This window comes from Lactuca virosa, chromosome 8, assembly GCF_052849685.1.
Source record: "Lactuca virosa cultivar CGN04683 chromosome 8, Lactuca_virosa_CGN04683_v6, whole genome shotgun sequence".
Taxonomy (NCBI): domain Eukaryota; kingdom Viridiplantae; phylum Streptophyta; class Magnoliopsida; order Asterales; family Asteraceae; genus Lactuca; species Lactuca virosa.
This window is the reverse complement of record NC_136433.1, coordinates 319,716,745-319,730,665: the sequence shown is the minus strand read 5'-3', so window position 1 is coordinate 319,730,665 and position 13,921 is coordinate 319,716,745.

Genomic DNA, 13,921 nt, shown 5'->3' with positions numbered 1-13,921 from the left:
ATATATCAATAAATATAGTTTTTAATATATAATATTTATATCTATAATAAATATTATATTATTGGATTATTATTATCTTTTAGTTAATTTTTGTAATTTTTTTTGTTAAACTATTTTTTATTGGATTATTACTTTTAATTTATTATTTTCTTCGTATACTAAATATTATTTTATTGGATTATTAATTTATTTTTAATTATAATAATTCTTGTTAATTTTATTGGTTCCACCACAAAGTCATGGGATACGCAAAACCGTCGTCTCTCATCATCGAAATCGTTAGGATCGCTGCCAAACACTTTCATTTAATCTAGCTTATAATGAGAAACCATAGGGAAAATACGACCACCATCACTCGGTCACCACCACCACTTATAAATGTTATAGGGGTTTGTTGCGCATTATGTGGGATATAAAGGATTCCAGTGGATTATGAAGAGGTTGTCGTATGTGGCTACCATAAACGCTAGGTGGAATAGGGTAGGGTATCTATTGAACCTCCAATGAAGGTGTTTGGAGGTGATCCTGCCAATTTTTGACGATGATAAGCGACACTTTTACGTATTTCGACGACTGTGTGGTGAAACTAATAAAATTAAAAGCAATTAATATTATACATTAAAAATAAAATAATAATCCAATAAGATAATATTTATTGTATTAAAAAAATAATAAATTAAAAGTAATATTTCAACAAATTAATAATTCAAAATAAGAAATTACAAAAATTAATAATCCAATAATGTATTATTTATTATGATGTAAATATTATATATTAAAAATAATATTTGTTGATATATAATAATCTAATAAAAAAAATTGCTCCAAAAAAAAAAGAAATTATAAAAAGAATCAACTAAAAGAAATTAATAATCCAATAAAATAACGTTTTGTAACATATAATAATCGCATAATATAATATTTATTATGATATAAATATTATATATTAAAAACTATATGTACTGATATATAATAATTCAATAAAAAAATTACTCCGACAAAAAAATTAAAAAAAATATAATTAACTAAAATAAATTAAAAATACAATAAAACAACATTTAATATATGATGAAAATAATAAATTAAAAGTAATAATACAATAAAAAATAATTAAAATTTACAAAAATTAACTAAAAATTTGATGATCCAATAATATAATATTTATTATGATATAAATATTATATATTAAAAACTATATGTATTGATATATAATAATTCAATAAAAAAAATTACTCCAACAATTTTTTTTTAAAAATCAACTAAAATAAATTAATAATCCAATAAAAAATATTTATTAATATATAATATTATATATTAAAAATAATATCTATTAATATATAATACTTCATTAAAATAAAAAAGAATGAATGCAAAAATGGTCCTTATAGTATAGTAAAAGTCAAAACTGCGAAAATGGTCCCTGGGGTTAAAATTGTCATTTTAGGAAAGTTAACGGATGAGGGACTAAAACCACAACAAAACTTGTTGAAAAGGACCACATCTGCAACTTTTCAAACGTTTGGACCATAGCCACATAAAATGAGAACCCACAGGGACCATTTTTGCAGTTTTGTCTATATATATATATATATATATATATATATATATATATATATATATATATATATATATATATATATATATATATATATATATATATATATATATATATATATATATATATATATATATATATATATATAAATCGCGTTATGCGGTGCGGGTGGTTTATGCGGTTTTATGCACACCACTAATATATATATATATATATATATATATATATATATATATATATATATATATATACTAGTAGAGTAGCGGCACGAAGTGGCGGCGGCTCATAGTTTCGTTCGAGGAATTGTTTTCAGTGGCCATAATTTCTATTTTGATGTGTTGTTATCGGATAAGCATAAGAGTTGATGATTTAGCTTAAATGGAAAATATGTTGTATATTTTAGGTTAAATATGATACAACGTTAATTCGGTTAAAAATAAAAAGATGTTGCTATTATAGGTTAAATATGAAAGTTTTGTTATAGGTTAAATGTTAAAGTACGTTGCTATATTAGGTTAAAAACAAAAATACATTTTGGTTTTAGGTTAAATAATGTATGTTACTGTTTTATCTTAAATAATTTAAAAATTATGTTGCTATTTGGAGTCCCATGCAATACTTTCGGCGTTGAATTATGTTTTAGGTTGCTATTTGGTTTTATCTTAAATAATTAGAAAATTATGTTGCTATTTGGTTTTAGGTTAAATTATGTTTTATCTTAAATAATTAGAAAATTATGTAGAAGCGTTGAATGGTGCTTTTTTCGGCGAATAGTTTTTTTCGGTGTACCTACCTTTGGATAAGAATCACATTTGTAATTGACGGTTCCAAAACCAGAAACGATATGATGAGAACCAATTCTGATTCCTAAATTTTAAAATTGATTGGAATCGGGACCGGTTACTGTTCTTATTTTGTTTGAAGCCTTAAGAACCGGTTCTTAATATGCATTTTTCTATTACAACTTGTATTCTTTTTAATTTAATCCATTTTTTAGTAATCTACCTATGCATTTTCTTAGCTAGTCATCTAATAAAAATATCATGTTATTGAAATTTAAAATTAATATATATATATATATATATATATATATATATATATATATATATATATATATATATATATATATGTAAATTGGGAATGAAAAAGAAAGTGAGCATTCATAAGACTAATATGTATAATGATGTTGCAGATCTATACTTTGTTGTGAGTTCACAAAAGAAGACTTCGATTCATTACCCACCATAGTTGAGGTAGTACCCAATATCACCCATATTTCTTAACTGTCAAATTTTTTAACAGCAAACCAAGATAGGCTTTTATTTAGCAAATTAAGATAGCTTTGATTTTCTATGTGAAACTCACGTTATTTTTACATCTTTAATATATATATATATATATATATATATATATATATATATATATATATATATATATATATATATATATATATATTTATATATATATATATTAAATATCATATATTTTATGATTTTCTTTTAAAACTATAAAACCTTTTTAAACAAATCAAATAAAAATACCACAAATCAACTATCTACAACAAATCAAAAGAAATTTTAGTATTATTGAGTCCTGAGATTCTTATCTTCTTCTGAATTTTTTATAAATACAGTATAACAAAAAAGAATGAAAAGCACACTATCAAATTCACATTAGATCAACATATATGTAAATTTCATGCATAATGATATGATATTTTTTTGTGGTCTTATGCGAGCAGTTAAAGACAAACTTCAACTTTTTTTACTAAATCACAAAAACAGTTCCAAAAAGAAATATTATGATCTTTATTTTGTAACAAACTCAGAATATTATATCAAAATATGATGATTACCAAGCTATAAAATCAAAAATAACATTTCAACCTAATATATGAAGAGTCAAATAATAATTCTGTTTCACCAAGTCACATTACATTTACATAAAGATTGTTCAAAATCAACCGGTTCTAATAATTATAGCCATGCCATTCAGGATTAAAACCAATATTACAATAGATCTTGGAAAATCAACTACCTGCAACAAATCAAACAAACATTCAAAAAGTCAGACTGAAATTACAAATCAAGCCAAAAGGACAACATCTTATGAAAATGTAAAGATGAACAGATCTGGAAAGAAAAAACACCAAAAATACATTAAACAACTATATAGATACAATAAGACAATTTCCTCGTTATCAAATTTTACATTTGTATCTTTCTAAATCAGGAAATCTTCATCTATGTTATGAATACTCTAAAAATAAATATATGAATTACAATAATATTAAACCACCCCCAGGTTAAGCTTTTATGATACAGAAAAGCTTGGCAACATTCAAAATCTCTAAACCATATCATGAATCTTGATAAAGAAAGTAGATATATAAAACTTTATAAGACTAAAAAGTTGGGAGATCAAAGAACCACATTTCTAGATTCCATTTATCCATCATCATTCTAGGAAACAAAAAAAATAACTTGGATGGATTTAAAACTTTCTTTGAACTTTAAGTCTTGTTTGACCTGTTGTAAACAGCCAGCACCATATGTAAATTCAAAATAGTGCTCATTGACCTTACATGCATATAAAGGTATCATACTATGAAATTTATGAATCAGAAACTCCCCACAATTGGTTAAAAGTTGGATTTCAAGTCATTTTCTCTAACGTCCTTTAACTCATTTCTTTTAAACCTGGATAAGACAAAGCTGTTTATAACAGCTATCAAAAGATCAGAATTTAGATCCAAACGTTATTGGATCCTGTTTACAATTTGTCAATCAATTTTTAGTGATCAAGTTCAAGATACTACCATTTCTCTTGAATCTATAGTTCTTTCATCAAGTTTATTGTAAAAACAAAATCATAGTTTTCTTTAAAAGCATACCAAAATCATTTCTCCTGAAGAGGTGTGAAAAACAAACTCATGGTCTTGCATAAAACATAGAACCCTATTGCATCTTTTCATTCACTTCATCAAAAAAAAAATACAAGATCATAAAGGTAGAAAATAAAATTAAATATAAACAACATTGTTATTGAAATTTTAGTTTTGTTTACGTGTAAAGAAGGCGGACAATTGAGCTCAACCAAGTCCATAAATCTTTAGACACATAAAGCATTCTTGTCAATGAATTTTATACCATCGAAGACCCCAAAGGAAACCTACTCTCCAGCCCTTCAACCAATGAATTCAGATCCAGGTATCAGCACCGCTAGCAGTTTTCATACTTTGAACCACCATCAAGATTGCCATCAAAATCAAATAAAGCGAGATAGATAGAGAATGTAGATAGAGTGAGAGAGAGACCTCTATAGTGAAGGATAGATTTAGGGTTTCCCACAAATCTTCAAGTGTTCAAATCTATAAATATCATATGCATAAACACAAAAGAAACTCATCAAAAAGCAAAACCCAAAGAAAAACTCACAGCAAGCATATGGTAGATGGTCAGATGGTTTAGGGTTCTTATCAGTTAAAACAACAATTAACATAATTATAACCTGTTAAATATCTAAAACACCAAGAGACAAAAGCAACGATGGTTCGTTCAAGGTTTGTGGGATGTTACGTTCAGATTTTCGGAAATGTAAATAAAACAAAGTCATAAAACTAAACCTTTCTCTTGTTTAATCGGTACACTCTTAGAAGACTTCGAGATTGTTTGATCCCTAGTAGATGAAATCGAAAGCCATGCCAAAATCGATAGACACACAGGACAAAAGGAACGACGATTTGACGATTCGACAAAAGGAGTTTATAGGTGGATGGCTGTGGTGGCTGTCGTGAGGAAGGGTGAGCGAACGAGGGATTCAGTGGCTTTCGAGTTCCGATTTCTGTGGGTTCAATGCCTTCTGAGAGGAGAAGGAGATTGGGGTTGAATGTGTGTGACGGCGGATTGAAAGGTTAATGTAAATTAGGTCAACTGGGTTTCATTTTTTTCTTTATCTGTGTTTGTTTCAGAGTAAATATTACATTCTCTATTATGATTGGTTGAAATCATTTCTCATGGATTACCAATAGAAACATCATAGCCATTCATCTTAGATCCAATGGTCCAATTTTAGTCTCCTTGTTTTTTAAGATAAATGTCTTAAAAGTTAGAGGACCCACAAACATATACTCTTTATACGATGGTGTATATATATATATATATATATATATATATATATATATATATTGTGTGTAGGAATAAAGAATGCATTAATAGTTATTAATTACTTATCAGAAGTAGTTGGGGATTGATAATTAATTTGTGGTATATGGATGAGAAGACGCGTTTTTAATTTTATTTATATTTATTGACAAGTGTGAAAATCACACACACACACACACACACATATATATATATATATATATATATATATATATATATATATATATATATATATATATATACATATATAAGCCATGCGGTGTCAGAGAGTCGATGAATAGAATCTCCTGGATTAGTGTTTTACCCGTATAATTCCCAGTTTTCACTAAAAGCTCTGTAAGTTGAGCTGCACTTATTTTATTCATGAAGGCCAGATAAGTCGTATGCCCAGAGCATGAGGAATAAGTACATATATAATTTGAGAATAATTCATGGTATGGCTGATAGGGACATTGTAACTGCATACGAAAAAAACTGAAGAATATTCTTGATGTACGAAGTATTTGAAAGAAAGTTATGTGTACATTGTAACACATATAGTAAACTTCCAAATTGATCGAGATGATCCTCATTCATAATAGGGCATCTTCTCATTATGAATGAAGAAAACGTTATATGGATAGGTGTTCTATATAGACTTTAACTACAATTACACTATAGAATTAGAATACATTATTGTTTGGGGAACCACATATAAAGATTCTTAAATGTTTTGTTCATTTATAACTCTAAGTAATCGCATTATGCGGTATCGGTGTCTAGGTCATATTTAAGCATCTAAAACATTCTCACAAATTTTCCCGACATATTTGATATATATATATATATATATATATATATATATATATATATATATATATATATATATATATATATATATATATGTCATATCTACTTAGAAAAGTTCCTTCACTAGCTAAAGCATGAAATTCATGTTGTTGCTATAGTACTTTGTCGTTCTAAGTGGATGGATTCGATTGAATTTTAGTATTTAGATATTGGAATAATAGAGATACGTATATTATAAAGACATAATATATTGGATATAGACTTTTAAGAAAATAATCGGTGTGTTCTATGTTAACAAGTTTTATCCTTGAATAACATGGTTATTCTGTATGTCCATAGTCATTCATAGAACTCTTTAGGATAGCTGAAGAAGCAATGCTGCTCTGAATAAGACATTCTAGAAATCGTCAATGAATTCCAAGATCTGAAAAAGAGCAAGATCAGCGTTAGTGAGTATGAGGAAACCTTTACTGAGAACATGAAGTTGGTTCCTTACCTGGTTCCTATTGAGCTTTCCAAGGTTAATAAGTTTTCTAGTAGAAGTAACAATGACGCCAAGTGATGTGAGAAGTACAAGAAGAGGCACTCCGGAAGATGCAACAGAGAAGTGACCTGCTATACCTATGGAAGGGTTGGTCACCATTCCAAGTATTGTATGTTCAATGAGGGAGTATGTTATGTATGTGGAGAAAAAAGGCACATTTCAAAGGATTTCCCAAAGAAAAACGAAGTAGAAAGGCCGAATGCGCCGTCGAAGCCAAGGCCAAGAGACTTCAGATGATCCTTGATGGAACAGGTGATGAATAGAAAATTCCTTATCTGAAGTTAATATAGGAAGAAGACATTTTATTTAAATGGTATCGTGTGATGTAGCTTGATAAAAAAAGGCATAGTGTAAGACGAACTTGAATAGCCATGTAACCATTTCCAAGAAGTAATACAATCCCTAGTTATTTTATATGAATCAATGTGATAAATTGTTATGCAATTTTCTTGTACGATGACTTGGAGACTGCAAGGCAATTCTTAGGATGATTATGAGTAGGTGTGAGTAATGGTAGAGGTGTATACTACAGAAGCATAGGACTCACAATTCGATCAGGAAAAGTCACAAGGTTACTATGACACCAATAGTTGAATTCATTTTGTTCATTTTCATCATTACCTTTGTTTTTGTAATGAATACGAAAATAAATATTATTCCGACCATAATGGTCATATCGAATCAAGTCCGACTAACCTACGAAGCGAGTTCGACGTAGCTTCCGACTTTAGATTGAAGGAAAAGATAACCGAAGCACTCAATAAAAGTATCAAAGTTATTGTTAAGACTAAGTACGTAGATTGTAGCTAGAAATGCTATCTATTATGATCTGATTACATCACATTTTAACATGAAGGAAGTCATTATCCATGCTAGAGTCAAACTCAAAGAGATTAACTCTAGCCACTACATCATACGATGAAAGGTCATTAGATGCATGACCTATCGGTCTGTTACGGTAGTCAAAATAAGGACCTTATCTTAGGTTAAGTATATTGTTGAAAGAGTAAGAGTCTCCAATGAAGAACGATTTAGAAGGAACAGCAGGCGCAGGGTTGAGCATCGTCAGTAGTCTAGAATTCTAAGAGTTAGAGGCTCATTTGAGAAGACATAAGAGCTAACGTTATTGCCTATGATGGAAAGGTAACGTGTGGAGTCATTGTGCAAGCCCTATTTTGCTGAAAATTTCGGGATGTAATCATCCTAGGGGGGGATAATTGTAACATCCGTAGATTCGGGCTAGCCAATTAAGATATAATAAGCGTTAAAAATTGTCATTTTGATATAAGGTTATTTAGCATAAATAACCTTCACTAAAGTAATAGTATATGTGACAAGGATGTTGTACATATAAAGAGGGCTGAAATTCGATTTCGTGTGAAGAAGTTATGCTTCTTCAAAGTTTAGCACTTAAACCGGAACGGATTTGTGTATTTCAAAAAGTGAAATTTTGATGGATTACTTTTTGCCTAAGTAATCGAAAAGAAAGTTGTAGCAGCCGTTAAAGCAAATTCTTGCATGTAGAGAACCTTTAAATCTGATTTCGAGAGAGGAAGTTAGGTATTTTCAAAGTTTCATTATAGTAGTGAGTAGCACTGGTATCGAAATTTAGAACAATTGATTGTTAGCCAAAACAATCTAAATGAGAATCAAATATCTCGTTAATAGGATTCCATCGATATAAAAACGGTCTGCAACGGACATCAGACGAGACCGTTATAATTTTTTAACGAACTTTAACAGTCTAAGCCTATTAAAAATATAAATTTAAAAATGAAGTCAAAAATAGTCGATGGAGTCTAAATGGATGTTGTACATATCGTGGATCGTTATGTATGGATATAAAATACGTCGAAAACGGAGCTCATATGAAGAAGATATGAACTTTTAAAGAAATAAGAATTTCCCACGGACAGTCGCGCACATAGCCAAGAGGCGCGGCGCGCTTCTGGCCTACCATAGGATTTCAACACGTGTCACCACTCGACAGCCGCCACGTCACCCAATCCAACCTTTTTGCGCGACACACACTCCGAATTTGACTATATATAGTCGCGATTTTGAGCCTATTCCTCACACACTTTTCTTTGATTCTCTCTAGAACACTTTCTAGCTTTTAGCCCTTTACTCCCAAGTCTCCGACCACCTCGGTCAAGACCTATGGGTTTAGATAGCCGGTGAATAGAACTCTCATATCAGAATTTTGACAGCATAATTCCCACTTTTCGCTACAAGATTTGTAAGTTAAACTACACTTATTTTGTTCAAGTATAACTTTTAATTATAATCATAGTCGTTATTATGAACTTAAAAATAAGATTTATAAGTGATTCGAAGTCATTATAATGATTGATCTACTTACGTGAGTGATGTTTAGGCTGGATTTAGTGGGGTGTTTAAAATGAAATTTCCAAACAGTATACTTTGTATACCAAACGGATCCTACCTACGATATGATCCTACTTGGTTATTCCCTACTTGATAGATCTTGATATAGACATTGGGATTAGTGACGAATCTAAACTATCATTAGTAGCCAAAAATATAAGACTAAGACTTAGTAATGTGAACCTAGGTCACTTCAAAGGAAAAGATAAAGTTCTAAGGCGAAATTCTGTCGAAATTCTAAAGCATCCACCTTTATCAGGTGAGTGCATAGTTACCTTCATCTTACACATAGATATGAAGTATTTAGATAATTAAATGCTATATGTGCTTATTTGTAAAATTAATTTTGTGTTAGATGAAATAATATATGATGATTTTTATATGATTTACTATATATGTTTTTTCATATCTATAATATATTGGGTAGTGATGGTGTCACACCCCCGAACCGTCAGAAATAACGACGGAAACGTTCGGAGGCAGGTGACGTCATGCGTAGTATCACAACAAATCGTATCATAGAATTCAAAGTAAACACAACCAAACATTGAATACATACATGAAAAAGGTTTACATAGTCTTAGTACATAGTTTTATACATATCAAATTAAAATGAAAAGACGAGATTCTATCGCGCAGACTTCTCCAAAATCCTGGAAGTACCTGTCTACAAATTCCTGAGAATACAAGCAGTTTGAAAGATTATCAGCATAAAGCTGGTGAGTTCATAAGCGTTTATGTTTTAGAAAACTATTCTTTATTGTTTCAAAAAAATACGTTATGTTTCTCCTGAAAACCTTATATTTTCTGATGTAAAGAATGTTAGGTAAAAATGATTCTTTGACGTCTTTGAAAAGTGTTTCCCAAGAAAATCCTATATTTTCTTATGAAAGATGTTTGATTATCCATTAGTTATTTGTTAAACAGTCTGTTTACGAAAGGTTGAGTTATTCCAGGAAAATCCTATATTTTCCTTAAGGTTGATGGTTGGTTATCTGTTTCTAGTCTGAAGTGTACTAGTATCTATCATACTTATATCGTTAGACGTAGTTTTCTTGAAGAACCATGTTTGCTCCTCGTGAGGTGTATTAGTCTTATTACATAAATAAAACTAAAGAATACGAGATGAACTAAAATCCTAAGATTATTACTACTAACTATTAGTAGTCAAATCGATTATTACTTTGAAATTAGTTTACTTGTTTCATTATTACAAATGTAAATTACTGTTATCTAGGTTGTGAGTGTCATAACCGTACTTAGACTTGATATGGCACGTAACGGGGCCAGTACCTTTTTATGACTTTGTCACCCTTGGCCTTATCGGTCCAAGTGTAGCTAGCAGCCAGGTGCGGGATAGTCAGTCCCGTATAGATCTATACACAACAGTCACGTTCTCCCTACAAGAGATACTGGTTACAAGTGCTAATCCTACACCCAGTTTCTGTGGGGGTGTTACCAAGGACGTGTCTCCAACTTTAGACTAACAATTTACAAGTAATAATACTAAAAATCCTGATTAAGATTTGTATGAATCCTTTATAAAATAACACATTTTACGATATGATTCACAAATTCGTTGCTTTAGTTTTGAAAACTGTTTCTACGAGTTGATTTCTTAATCGTTTGGCAAAACTGTTTTCTGTGTTAAAAGCATTCTAAACATATAGTTATCTTAAGCAAAATAATATATTTTCAGCACAAGTTTCCTTGTACTTTTGCTTGTATTCCCCCCTGAAAACATGGAAAACTCGGAAAAAGCGTAGGGGTATGAACTCACAGTTTGACGTAAGATCCGAGCGTAAATTGCTACGAATTGTTGAGTGTTAAATAAAGCCTCAGGCACAAACGGATCCTATTTAGCATGTAGAAGTACATATATGTATTAGGTGCGGGCATAACACTATTTGTTATGGAAAGAACCACCTTAGGGACTAGGAAACACTTAAAACTAAGTGTTAGAATCACATGTGATTGAAGAGGGGAGTTTGCGGCCGTAATCAGGAGTGTACAGTCACGGGTTTATGGTTCCATGGGTTTACGGTTCCATGGGTTTACGGTTCCATGGGTTTACGGTCTAATGACCTTACGGTCATAGGGTTTACGGTCCATGAGTTTACGGTCTTTAGGTTTACGGCCCATGAGTTTACGGTCATTGAAGGGTGTACGGTCTATGAGTTTACGGTCATTGAAGGGTATACGGTCTAAGGAGATACACTAGACCGTAAACACCTTTTGTTCATGGAAAAGTGACGATTTCAAGGCAACACTCAAGAATTCTAACTAGATATAAGTATAAGAGGATGATACTTACGATTTGAAGGCAAAGAGAGGTGTTTTCGGTCCAAAACACTAAGATGTTCTTGAGGATTCTTGAAGATCTAGATAAAAAGATGAAATCCTTGGATGAATCAAGAGTGAATCATGAATATAGGAAGGATTAACACCCAAAGGAAGGACATCACTTACATTCTTGAGGGTTTTCCTTGAGTAAACTTGATGAAGGTAGAGAGAGAGTAGAGAGAGAAAGCCTTTGAAGTGTGTAAAGGGTGAAATGAAGGCCATATACTCTATATATAGGGTAGAGTTCTCGGTCAAGGGGGTCCACCCGGCACCGACCGTAAACGGGTTTACGGTCTACACGAGTTTACGACCGTAAACTCATTCTCACCGTGAACTCGATGATTTTCGAGGAAGTTTCAAGTTTTTCGTGTGATTCCCGGTTTATTCCGAATCGTATAGAATTTTAACTATATCCCTAGTTGACTTACTTAACCCAAGAAGTTGACGGAAAATTTAATAAGATTAAATTTTATTACGGGAGATGGGTTAAAAATAACGGGAGAAATTTCGGGTTGTCACAGATGGGTAATGAAAGATGAATAGAATAATAAGGGTGATGGATGATGAGAGGTGAAAATAATAATAAAATCCCCTAACTTACTAGTACTATTGTTCTAAGAAATGTGGTCATCTAAAAGAATATAGATGATGACCACCAGACTATTTGATGACGGTCATGTGGAACGCAGACAGGTTCATAACGTGTAAGCGATGCGCTTTGTGTGCATTTGATGTACTCTACACCCTACTCATCATGTTTGAGGATACGGAAAGGTAGTCAATGAGTGGTTCTCCATCTAATGGCTTTACCAATATGGGAGATGAACTTAAGTATTGCTTAAGTTCGTGAAAAGCATTTACGTGCTCTTTAGTCCATTCAAATATTTTGTTCTTCTTCAAGATGTCATAAAAAGGTTTACATCTTTCTGAGGACCTTGAGATAAACTTATTTAATGCTTCCACTCTTCCTGTTAGTCTATGAATATCCTTTGTCGAGGACGGGGATCTTAAATCAATGATGACCTTTATTTGCTTTGAATTTGCTTCTATTCCTCTTTTAGTCACCATGTATCCAAGGAACTTGCCTAATCTCATCCCAAAGTGGTATTTGGAAGGGTTCAACTTCATGTTGTATACATCTACTATGTTCAATGCTTCTTAAAGATCCTTGAGGGGATCTTCAACTTTCTTTGACTTGACGACCATGTCATCGATGTACACTTCCATGGTTTCCCCCAGTTTGTCTTTGAACATTTTTTTTAACTAGCCTTTGGTATGTTGTACCATCATTTTTAAGACCGAAGGGCACAAAAATATAGCAATATATACCTGTTCGGGTAATAAATACGGTATCCTCTTCGTCAGATGGTTCCATTTGAATTTGTTGGAACCCTGCTGATGCATCCATAAATATTAACAATTCATGACTAGTCGTAGCATCTATCATGGAATCTATGTGTGGCAGGGGAAAGGATCATTAGGGCAAGCCATGTTAAGATCTGTATAATCCATACATACTCGCCATTTTTGATTTTTCTTTTATACTACGACCACGTTTGCCAACCACCTGGGCAACTTGACCTCATTGATCATTCTTGTCCTGAGAAGTTTTTCTACTTCTTCATGGATGATCTGATTTCATTCAGGTGCAAACTTCCTTCTTATTTGGTGTATTGGTGTGAAAGAAGGATCCACGTTAAGTTTATGAGTTATAATATTTTTGTCTATACGTGTTATATCCTTAGGCTTCCAGGAGAACATTTTGCTTCTATCTTTTAGGAATTTTATTAGTTCTTGCTCGATTTGTTATGTTATTGAGGATCCTATGAGGACTTTAGCTTCAGGATCCTCGAGGTTTAGGGGCACTTCCTTTACATCATGCTCACTTTTTTCTAGCACACCTCGTGCCCCTGCTTTAATTTCTATGCATGTTGTGGTACCGTTAAAGATTTCATCGAGTTCTTGTAGCACTCCTTGGATTCTTATTGATCACCTGCGATTTTTACTGTCCCCCATGGAATGGGCATTTTCACACACCGATGTATGTTGAGGGGAAAGCATTCATATCGTGGATCCATGGTATACCTAGTATAACATTATAGGAGGATAATGTATCAATTACACAAAAGCGGTGCATAA